This window comes from Hippopotamus amphibius, chromosome 7, assembly GCF_030028045.1.
Source record: "Hippopotamus amphibius kiboko isolate mHipAmp2 chromosome 7, mHipAmp2.hap2, whole genome shotgun sequence".
In the NCBI taxonomy this organism is placed as follows: domain Eukaryota; kingdom Metazoa; phylum Chordata; class Mammalia; order Artiodactyla; family Hippopotamidae; genus Hippopotamus; species Hippopotamus amphibius.
Window position 1 is genome coordinate 104,973,537 of NC_080192.1, and position 12,330 is coordinate 104,985,866.

Genomic DNA, 12,330 nt, shown 5'->3' on the forward strand with positions numbered 1-12,330 from the left:
CAGTCTGTAAAGACTGAGAAAAGCAACTATTTCTTCATATGTGTAGATACCAACACAAAGTTACAAGAAACAACAACAACAACAAATCAGGGAAACATGACCCAATCAAAGGAACAAAAAATCCTCCAGTAACCAACCCTAAAGAAATGAAGATCTATGTATTATTTGACAAAGAATTCAAAATAATTGAATTAAAATGGCTCAGTGAGTTACAAGAGAACACAGATGGACAACTAAAGAAAATCAAGAAAATGATACATGAACAAAATAATATCAACAAAGAGACAGAAACTATAAAAAGAACTGAAGAGAAATTCTGGAGATGAACAATACAGTAACTGAACTGAAAAGCTCATTAGAGGTATTCAACAGTTGACTTTATCAAGCAGAAGAATCAGTGAACTTGAATAAGGTAATTTAAAATTATCCAGTAAGATGAAAAAAAGAAGTGAAGAAAGCCTATGGGACATACGGGTCACCAGCAAACAATCCAATATATATACACTATGGACAAAAACTTTTAATTTCAAGGAGAGAAATGGACATCCAGATTCATGAAGCCCAATAGATTCTACATATGATGAATCCAAATCACTGTATCCCAAGAGAGAATATAATCAAACTATTCAAAGTCAAAGACAAAGACAATTTTGAAACTAGCAAGATAGAAGTGACTCATCATGCACAAGAGAGGCCTCATAAGACAATTAGCAGATTTCTTAGTAGAAATCTTGCAAGTCAGAAGGCACAAGGATGATATATTCAAAGGGCCAAAGGAAAAAACTGCCTAACAAGAGTAATATGTATTAAAACTGTCCTTCAAAAATGAAGAAGAGAAAAAGACTCTCCCAGACAAACAAAAGCTGAAGGAATTTATCACCACTAGACTTGCTTAAAAAATGGCAAAGGAGTCCTTTAGGTTGATATTAAAGGCCACTACACAGCATAGCGAAAGCATATGAAAGTATAAAACTCACTGTTTAAGGTAAATATATATACAAATAAAATACATAAACAAATACAGAATACTGTAATATTCGAAAGTATGTAAAAGTGAAAATATAAGAATGTTAAAAATAACTAAATGTTAATGGATACATAATATAAAAAGATGTAAAGCATGGCATCAACAACATAAAATGTGTAGAGTTTTGTATGCAGTTAAAGTTAAGTTGTCCTCAGCTTAAAACAGGCTGCTATAGGATGCTTTATGTAAGCCATATGGTAGCCAAAGAAAATACCTATAGAAAATACAAAAATGGAAAGGAAAAAGGAGTAAAAACACATCATTACAAATATTCAGTGAATCACAAAAGAAGACAAAGAGGAAAAAAGGGCCCGAAAAAGTCTCTACAAGACAGATAGAAAACAATAAAGAAAATTGCAATAGTAAGTTCTTTCCTATCAATAATTACTTAAACATAAACAGTTTAAATTTTGCAATCAAAAGTATAGAGTAGCTGAATGAATTTAAAAAATTAAAACCCAACTATATGCTATCCACAGAAGACTCACTTTAAATTTAAGGGCCACATAGGCTGAAAGTGAAGGGATGGAAAAGATATTCTAATTAAGTGGTAACCAAAAGAGGGTAGGAGTGGTATACTTATATCAGACAAAGTCAGAACTGTCACAGAGACAAAGAAGGTCATTATATCATGATAAAGGGATCAATTTAATAGGAAGATATAAAATACATATGCATCCAACATCAGAGCACCTAAATATATAAAGCAAATATTGACAAATCTGAAGGGAGAAATAGAAGTAATACAATAGTACTGGGAGACTTCACTGCCCCACATTCAACAATGGATCAGTGGGGGGGAATGAATTGGGAGATTGTGATTGCCATATATACATTACTAATAAGAAAAAAAATACCAAATTTTACACTCTAAATGTATGCAGTTTTTTGAATGTTAAAAAAATAAATAAATTAGAAAAGAAAACAAAACAAAACAAAAAAACAAAAAACAATGGATAAAACATCCAGGCAGAAAATCAATAAGGAAACAGCAGACTTGATCAACCATGGATCAAATAGATCTGAGATATATACAGAACATTTTAACCAACAACATCAGAGTACACATTCTTTTCAAGTGCATATGAAGCATCCTCTAGGATAGATCACATGTTAGTCCACAATGCAACTGATAACAAACTTAAGACTATTGAAATCACATTAAGTAACTTTTCCAACCACAATGCAATGAAACTAGAGATCCATAATAGAAGGAAAACTAGAAAATTCATAAATACATGGAAACTAATACACTCTTGAAAAAATCAGTGGATCAAAGACAAAATCAAAAAATATTTTGAGACAAATGAAAATGATAATATGACATACCAAATCTTATGAAATGCAGCAAAATCACTCTAAAAAAGAATTTTACTAAAGCCTGAGAAAAAAGTCGTGAAGGCTCATATAAATTATAAAACAAAAGATGAGACATTCCAAGTGATACCACAAAAATACAGAGGCTCTTATGAGGCTGCTATAAAAAATTGTATGCCAACAAATTGGGTAAACTAGAATAAAAGGATAAATTGCTAGAAACACAATCAGCCAACACTGAATCATGAAGAAAAAGGAAATCTGAACAGATCAATAAGGAAATTGAATCAGAAATCAAAAATCTCCCAAGAAAGGAAAGCCCAGGACCAGATGACTTCACAGGTGAATTTTATCAAACATGTAAATAAGAATTAACATCACACAGTGTTAAATGTCAAATATATTTCAATGAAAATCCAAATATCTTTATTACACATTTTTTAAATCACTTCTGTAAATGCATTACAGAAGAGCTATCACAACTATTCCCTGAAATAATACTCTTATCAAAGTAGCTTCCACAGACCACTCATACACTCATGGTTAATAGAAAGAGAATTAAACAGCAATTCTTCTTAAACCCTCCAAAAATTTGAAGAGGAGGAAGTACTTCAAAGTTATTTTACAATGCCAGACTTACCCTGATACCAAAGCCATACAAGAAACTATACAAGAAAAAATATTAAAGCTCAATATCTCTGATGAACATAGGTACAAAAACTCTCAACAAATTACTAGTAAACAGAATTTAACAGTACATTAAAAGGATAATATACCATGATCAAGTGGAATTTATTCCTGGGATGCAAGGATGGTCCAACATATGCAAATCAATAAATGTGATACATGGCATCAATGAAATGAAAGATAAAAGTCATATAATCATCTCAACAGATGCAAAAAAATTGACAAAATACAATATTCTTTCATGATAAAAACTCTCAATAAATTGGATTTAGAAGAAATGTTTTTCAGTGTAATAGAGACCACTTATCAGGGGTCTCCAACCCCCAAGCCACAGACCAGTACTGTTAGGAACTGAGCCACACAGCAGGAAGTGAGTGATGGGCAAGTGAGCAAAGCTTCAGCTGTATTTACAGCTGCTCCCCATCACTTGCATTATTGCCTGAGCTCCGCCTCCTGTTAGCATTATGGTGAGTTGTATAATTATTTCATTATATATTACAACAGAATAATAATAGAAATAAAGTGCACAATAAATGTAATGCACTTGAATCATCCCAAAACCATCCCCCCTCCCTGCCTGGTCCATGGAAAAATTGTCTTCCACGAAACCTGTCCCTGTTGCCAAAAAGGTTGGAGACTGCTGGCTTATATGATAAGCTCTCAGCTAATATATTCAGTTGTGAAAGTTTGAAAGCTTTTCCTCTAAGATAAGAACAAAACAAGGGTGCCCACTCTCACCACTTATTCAGTATAGTACTGGAAATCCTAGTCAGAGCAACCAGGCAAGGAAAAAAAAAATAGGAGACATCTAAATCAGAAAGGAAGACATAAGATAGTCTCAGTTTTCAGATGACATAATCTTATATGCAGAAAACCCTGAAGTCGCCACTGAAAAAGTTTTAGACTAATAAATGAATGTAGTAAAGGTACAGAATAAAAATCAATATACAAAAATCAGTTGTGTTTCTATACACTAAAAAAGACTAAAATACTTAGGAATAAGTTCAATCAAGGAAATACACCAAAAACTATAAAACATTGATTAAACTTTTTTAAAGACACCAATAAATGGAAAGCCAGACCTTGTGTGTGGATTAGAGGACTTAATATAATTTAAATGTACATAGTACTCAAAGCAATCTGCAGATTCAATTCAGTCCCTATCAAAATACCAAAGGCAGTTTTTGCAAAAATTCAAGAAATGCCATCTTAAAATTTGTATTGAACCATGAGAGACTCCAAATAGCCAAATAAACCTTTAGAAAGAACGATGAAGTTGGAGGGATCACACTTCCTGATTTCAAAATATACACAAATCTATAGAATTAAAACAGTTGATACTAACATAAATAGAGGCCTACAGAACAATAAAATAGAATAGAGATCCCAGAAATGAACTCATGAATATTTGGTCAATTGATCTTTAACAAGGTGCCAAGAGCACATAATGGGGAAAAGAAACTCTCTTCAACAAATGATGTTGGAAAAACTGGATGTTCACATGCAAAAGAATAAAATTGGACCCTTATACCATGGACAAAAAATAATTCAAAATTAAGACCCAAAACTGTGAAACTCTTAAAAGAAAGCATAAGGGAAAATCTCATTACATTGTTTTTGACAATGATCTCTTGGAGATGAGATCAAAACCACAAGCAATGAAAGCAAAAATAGGCTAATGGGAGTACATCTAACTAAAACACTTCTGCACTGTAAAAGAAACAGTCAACATAGTGAGAGGACAACTTCGGGAACTGGAGAAAGTATTTGCACACCATGTATCTGATAAGCAGTTAATATCTAAAATATGTAAAGAAACTCTTACAACTTAACAACAAAAAACCAAATAGCTTGATTAAAAAATGGGCAAAGGGCCTAAATAAACATTTTTCCAAAGAAGACATATAAATGACCAACAGGAGTATGAAAAGATGCTCAACGTTACTGACCATCATGGAAATATGGTTCAAAATCACAATGAGATATCACTTCATACATCTTAGGATAGATTTTATAAAAACCTCCTCACTCCAAAAAAGAAAAAATTGTGGTAAGGGACTGGAAAAATTGGAACCCTTGTACACTGTTGGTGGGAATGTAAAATGATGCAGCCATTATGGAAAACAAAATGGTGGTTCCTCAAAAAATTAAAAATAGAACTACCAGCATTCCCACTTCTGGTCATACATACAAAAGTATTGAAATCAGGGCCTCAAAGAGTTATTTGCTCTCTCATGTTTATTGCAGCACTAGTCACAATAGCCAAGATATGAAAACAAGCTAAATGTCCATCAACGTATGAAGATATAAAGAAAATATAGTATATACATACAATGGAATATTATTCAGTCTTAAAACACCAGGAAATATGCCATTTGAGAGATGTGATTGAAAAGCCAAGTTGGAACGTATATTAATTTCCTAGGGCTGCCATAACAACTGACCACAAACTTGGAAATCTTAGAACAATAGAAATTTATTATTTCACAGTTCTGGAGGCTAGAAGATTGAAATCAAAGTGTCAGTAAAGGGCTTGATTTCTCTGAAAACTCTAGGAAAGAATCCTTTCTTGCCTCTTGGTAGCTTCTGGTGGTTGCAATTGTTGATGTTCCTTGGTTTGTAGATGTGTCACTACAATCTCTGTCTCCATGGTCACGTGGAGTTCTCCCTGCATCTGTGTATTTGTCCAAATTTCCCTCTTCTTATAAGAATAGCATTGATTGAATTAGGGCCTGTATTAATTCAGTGTGACTTCATCTCAGCTTGATTACGTCTGCAAATGTCCCACTTCTAAATAGAGTCACATTCACAGCAATCTGGATTTAGGACTTAAACATACCTTCTTGGAGGATATAATTCAACTCACCACCAAACCTGATTATAGAGGACTTTGAATCCCATGTCAAAATACTGTTTTATATAATAAAGGCAGTGGAGAAGCATAAAAGCTTTTAAGCAAGAGAATAAAAATAAAAAATTTGCTTCAGAAAAAAGGATGTTGTTATAGTGGAGATGATCTGTGAAGGAGAAAGAGGAGAGAGAATTAGAAAACTCTAAAAATTTATTGAGTATTTTATTGTTTACAGAAAATTTTTTCTCATTTATTTTACGACTAAAGACCTGTAACTATTTAGTATCTAAAATCTGTGGCACTATCAAGTAACAAAATATTGTTATAGTAATAGGAAACAGTTATTTTAATGTCAAAATTTGATTCTTTCCTTTCCTTGATCTTCTAGTAGAAAAAAAACAGTAAAAAAAAAAAATGAATGCAACTGGCTAATGAGTTTTTGGAAGTAAGATCATAGTAATAAAATGTCATTCTCATCATATCATATCAAGAATGCATACTATCAACATGACATCACTGTTGTTAATCTGACCAATTTGCTCAGATAGTGTTTATTAAGTTCATCCATAGTTGCTCTTCTCTTCACCCATTACCAAACTATACTCTCTGGAAGGAAGTCACTACTTCAGCCCACACTTAAGAAATGAGGAGCTATATTTCACCTCCTTGAGGATGGATGAAATTTCTACCTAAATTGTTTGGAATTCTCCTGCATGGGAAACTTATTTGTCCCCCCCCCCCCATTTATTTATTATGTATTCAACCATATCTTTATATCGGTATGGATTCATGGATATTTGTTTTATACATTAGGTTATAATTTAATATTATATTATTTATGTTGTTGCTAAAATTGTTCCAGTCTTGACCATTGGGAGTTCTTTCAGTTGATTCCTATGTCCCTTTGACATACTCCATTATTGTAAATTTTTAAAGCACTTCCTTACTTTTTGGATACTACAAAATGCTCCAAGTTCATCTTGCATATTTCCTGCCCCAGTCCTAGTGTCAGTCATTTCCCCAAGGAGCTCCAGTTCCTTATGTTGAAGAGTGATATTAGAAACCAAGATGGTGCTAAATATGTTCATTGATACTGAGGTGTCATTACTTCTAGGACCTCTTAATTGACACAAAAAGGAAATAATATGTGTGCATACCTAATCATATGTATACATGTATATAAATATTTCTATATGTATCCATCTATATCTATAATAAGCTAAATGTGTGTTCATTTTAGGTCTCAAACTCTATTAAATTACCACAAGGATCATTTTAGCCTTCCCCCCTTGCTTGTCTGTGACCTCTCACTCTATCAGTGAAAAACCTGATTTTCATCATCTGCCATCCATTTACTTAATTGTATAATTCCGGTATATGTGTATAGAAGTTTCAAAATTGTTGCTCCATACCCTTGTGGGAAACAATTTTATCAACTAAAGTACAATGCTATGTACAGTTTCTTTTGTCGTTACTCTTCCAGACTCCTTTCATTTCTAAAGTTACTTAGACCAGCACCTCTTTCCTTCACCCGCTTCTGTGAGGTTATTTTATATATTTGTGATATGGTTATATCTTTTGTCATACTCTGCAATCCTTCCTGGGATCTCCTCACTTCCTAATTTACTTTTTAAAAAGATCTGCATACATTAAGGTTCATTCTTTTTACTATACACTTTTATGAGTTTGACAAATGCATTGTCATAAATCCATCATTATAGTACCATATATATTAGTTGTATTGCCCTAAAAAAATACCCTGTGCTTCATCTTTTCAAATCTCTCCTTCCCAAATTCCTTGTTACCATGATCTGTTCACATCTCTATGGTTTCTCCTTTTCCAGAATGTTATGTAAATGCAATCATACACTATGTAACCTTTTCAAAAAAGTGGAAAAAGTGGCTTTTTTTTCACTTAATAATATGCATTTAAAATCCATCCATGTTTTTGCATAGTTTGATTACTCATTCCTGATTATTGCTGAATAGTATTCCATTATAAAAATGTACCACGGTTGTATATCCTTTCACCTGTTGAAGGACACCTTGGTTGAAGAAGTCAAATATTTAATCTAACTGAAAACATTATTTTAACTCAAAATTGGCCTGAATTTACTTAAATGCTTCAACCATTAATTAATTCTATTTCCTCCTTTCTCTTCCTATCAACCTACTTTTTATGTGACTGTATTGTTGTTTAAATTGAAAAAATTAATTGTTATGTTAGCTTTTCTCTGATCATTCCAATGGATTTTGTTAAAGACAACAAACATTGTTCTGGTACAATTTTTTCAAAGTGTAAAGCCATTTACATGAAAATACCTTTACAAATGATGCAAAGAAATGACAACATAAGCTATGAATCTTAATCATTATTTTTTATCTTATTTGTTTTTTTTACAGGTATTTTCTTGCTTCAAGATAGCAATCCTACCCAATCCCTGGGACTTTTATTCAACAAACCATGTATTTAAAGCCTTATTTCCAGAACAAAAATATTACTCAATCTCAGACCTTCAAATGTTGGTTTTACATTAGAGAATTTGATTTTAAAATGTTTTTACTTAGTAGCTACATTGCTATTTAGAGGTGTGATGTGTCAAGGAAACAATTGACAGTGAAGAAAAATGCTCAAGAAAATTAGCTCATTGAGATAGATGATAGTAAATTCTAAAGTGATAAAATATATGAAATAATACTGAAAAAAATAGGTAATTTCATAATCATAATAGCCAGCAATGATTGGGAACTTATTATATGCCAGATATAGTGGAAGTTAATTTGCATTCAGTTATTCAATTACTGTTCAATTATTTAATCCAACAATTCAAGGGAAAATTATTATTGTGTTATTATTATTATAAATATTAATTATAGAAGGAAATTGAGGTTTATGTAGGATTATGTAAGTTTCCTAAGTCCATATTATTAGAGAGTAGTAGAATTTTGTTCAAGATGAAGTCTTTATGGTTTCAAATACTGTGTGTTTAGCCATATTTATCCATTTCAGTACTTTCTTCTGTTCATGATAATGTAGTATCTACAGAATATCATAACAGAATATATACCTGATCCTTACCAGTCGTGGTGAATGTATTGTAGATTTTCCAATAAGACTGAGACTATAGATATGTCCATAAAATGATGGTGTGTCTTGACTGATCTTGGGAGGCTAGACTTAAAGAAATGGGGTGTGGTTCTTCTAAGACAATTAGTTGGAGGTTTCTGGCTTTCAAAATAAGTTCTGCCACCCTACCTCCAGCTGACAACAGATGCCTGGAAGCATAATTTCCATTAAGACATAGTTTTCTCAAGAGTCATCCATTCTGTAGTAGAGAGGCTGAGCATCACACTGAATATTTGAAACCACAGCAACAAATGAAGAAATAAATTCCTGTGTCATTTGGGACACTGTGTGAGGATTGAATCAGGGGAGACTTCTTCAATCAGGTAAATCTTGAGTCAGCTCTTCATAGCTTATGAATAATTATAGAGAATAGACTAGAAGAGGGTTCTGATTCCAGAATTATTAAACCACATGGAGATCTAACTGCAAACTTATTTCACTCAATTTTCACCAAAAGAAAATATGGAGGCAGAAAGAAAAACTCAATTATTTGTTCATTTACCATCTTTTACATGAGTTCCCCAATTTGGCAATTCATGATAATAAAAATTCAAGTTTGGCTTTTCTCAAAGTGAGTGGTATTTGATCATAATTGTAAAGCATTTATTCTTAAGAAATCACAAAATTCTAGTCTGAGGAGTTTAAGTTAAAAGCTGGAACTATTGTTGTGTAATGGAAATCAGAATTTATAACTTTAGGAAATAGCTGCAGCTTCCCAGAAGACAATATTTTAAATCCAGAAAGTATCTGCCACTTGCATATTCACTCTGAGTAGAAACACTAACCATCTATTACTCCTGTTGTGAGAAAAGTAATAATATTGAAGGTATGAAGGTTTTATATTTTTTAAATACTGTTTAATTTTAGATTTCCTGAAGGCTTTTAGATGATGAGGAGGATAATAATGGCATTATTATTGCTATAGTAACCATTTATTGACTATAATTGACAGTGCCAAGTCAATTATAAATATTATAAATTATACATTTATAATAAACTATAGTCAATAAATATAGAATGATTATATCATTCTATCTTTACCACAGATGTATGTGATAACTACTATTACCTATATTTAAACAAAATTTAGAGACATTAACTAACATGTTCAAGGCCATAGAACTTTTAAGGATGGCACTCTAACTCAAATCTGATCCGATTTAACTCTAAGCCCTTTTTCTTAATGACCGGTATACTGATAAGCAATAATGCTCACATTAACCTCATTTAAAAATCAATTTGAGGTATAGTCTACATAAAATATTGAGGTATAATTTACATAAAATATAATGTACCTATTGAAAGTGTTCATTTAGGTAAGTTTTGGGGAAATTTACACAGCAGGGGGATTATCAGCACAGTAAAAATATGGAACATATCCATCGCTTCAAAGAGTTACCTTGTGTCCCTTCCGATTCAGTCCCTCTATGCCCACCTTATTTCTTTTAGTCATACTTGTTTTCTCTAGAGGTTCATCTAGGGATTATATACTATGTAGTTTTTTGTATCTGTCTTCTTTCACTTAGCAGAATATTTTAGGTTTATTTGTGTTAGGGTTTGGTTCAACAGTTGCTTCTTTGAAGCTTCTAAGTAATATTCTATTGTATGAATGTTAAAATATAAGTTCATTCTCCTGTTGATGAATATTTGGGATGTTTCCAGTTTGGGACCATTACAAATAGAGCTGCTAGGAAAATTTTTACAAGTCTCATTTGAGCATAGGTTTCATTTATTTGGTAAATGCTTAGGAAAAGGATTGCTGAGCTTTATAATGTGACTATATATTTAGCTATGTAGGAAACTGCCAAACTGTTTTCTAAACTGGTGATGCCATTTTGCACTCCCACCAGCAATGTATGAGAGCTCCACTTGCTCCACCTCAATCATAGTATTGTCAGACAGTTTAAATTTTTTTTTATTCATTCATTATATCCTTCATTTATTCATTGTTCTATACATCATTGATTAATTAAAACAAACATTTGTCTAATACTTTGTATGTTTAGTTCTTTTTTTTTAAATTTTATTTATTTATTTATTATTTTTTGGGGGGGTACACCAAGTTCAATCATCTGTTTTTATACACATATCCCCGTATTCCCTCCCTCCCTCGACTCCCCCCCCCCACCCTCCCTCGAGTCCTCCCACCCTCCCCGTCCCAGTCCTCTAAGGCATCTTCCATCCTCGAGTTGAACTCCCTTTATTATACAACAACTTCCCACTGGCTATCTATTTTACAGTTGGTAGTATATACATGTCTGTGTTACTCTCTCGCTTCGTCTCAGCTTCCCCTTCACCCCCCACCCCCTCCCAAACCTCGAGTTCTCCAGTCCATTCTCTGCACCTGCGTCCTTGTTCTTGTCACTGAGTTCATCAGTACCATTTTTAGATTCCGTATATGTGAGTTAGCATACAATATTTGTCTTTCTCTTTCTGACTTACTTCACTCTGTATGACAGACTCTAGGTCTATCCACCTCATTACATATAGCTCCATCTCATTCCTTTTTATAGCTGAGTAATATTCCATTGTATATATATGCCACATCTTCTTTATCCATTCATTTGTTGATGGGCATTTAGCTTGCTTCCATGTCCTGGCTATTGTAAATAGTGCTGCAATAAACATTATGGTACATGTTTCTTTTGGGATTATGGTTTTCTTTGGGTATATGCCCAGTAGTGGGGTAAGTGGATCATATGGTAGTTCTATTTGTAGTTTTTTAAGGAACCTCCAAATTGTTTTCCATAGTGGCTGTACCAACTTACATTCCCACCAACAGTGCAGGAGGGTTCCCTTTTCTCCACACCCTCTCCAACATTTGTTGTTTCCAGATTTTGTGATGATGGCCATTCTGATCGGTGTGAGGTGATACCTCATTGTGGCTTTGACTTGCATTTCTCTGATGATTAGTGATGTTGAGCATCTTTTCATGTGTTTGTTGGCCATCTGTATGTCTTCTAAAAAGTATGGAACGCTTCACGAATTTGCGTGTCATCCTTGCGCAGGGGCCATGCTCATCTTCTCTGTATCGTTCCAATTTTAGTATATGTGCTGCCGAAGCGAGCACAGACAGTTTAATTTTAGTCACGCTAATGTGTTTAGTAGTATCACATTGTGGTGTTAATTTGTACTTACCTGATGACTAATGATGTTGAGCATCTTTTGTTGTATATTTTCTTTGATAAGTGTTTATTCAAATTTTGCCTATTTTTAATGGATTAGTTGTATTCTTATTAAATAGTAAGAGTTCTTTATGTAGTCTGGATATAAGTATCTGTCATTTGTATGTAACGTGATTATTTTCTTCTACTTTGTAGC

At 32.9% G+C, this 12,330-nt stretch overlaps 1 non-coding gene across 1 annotated transcript; it reads right to left on the reverse strand.

Annotated features, from left to right (window-relative positions):
- Window positions 1–11,972: 11,972 nt before the first annotated feature.
- On the reverse strand, window positions 11,973–12,079 carry LOC130857964 (U6 spliceosomal RNA). Its single transcript, XR_009054948.1, has one exon. It is a non-coding gene; the product is annotated as a U6 spliceosomal RNA (small nuclear RNA).
- Between the last annotated feature and the right edge of the window lie 251 nt (window positions 12,080–12,330).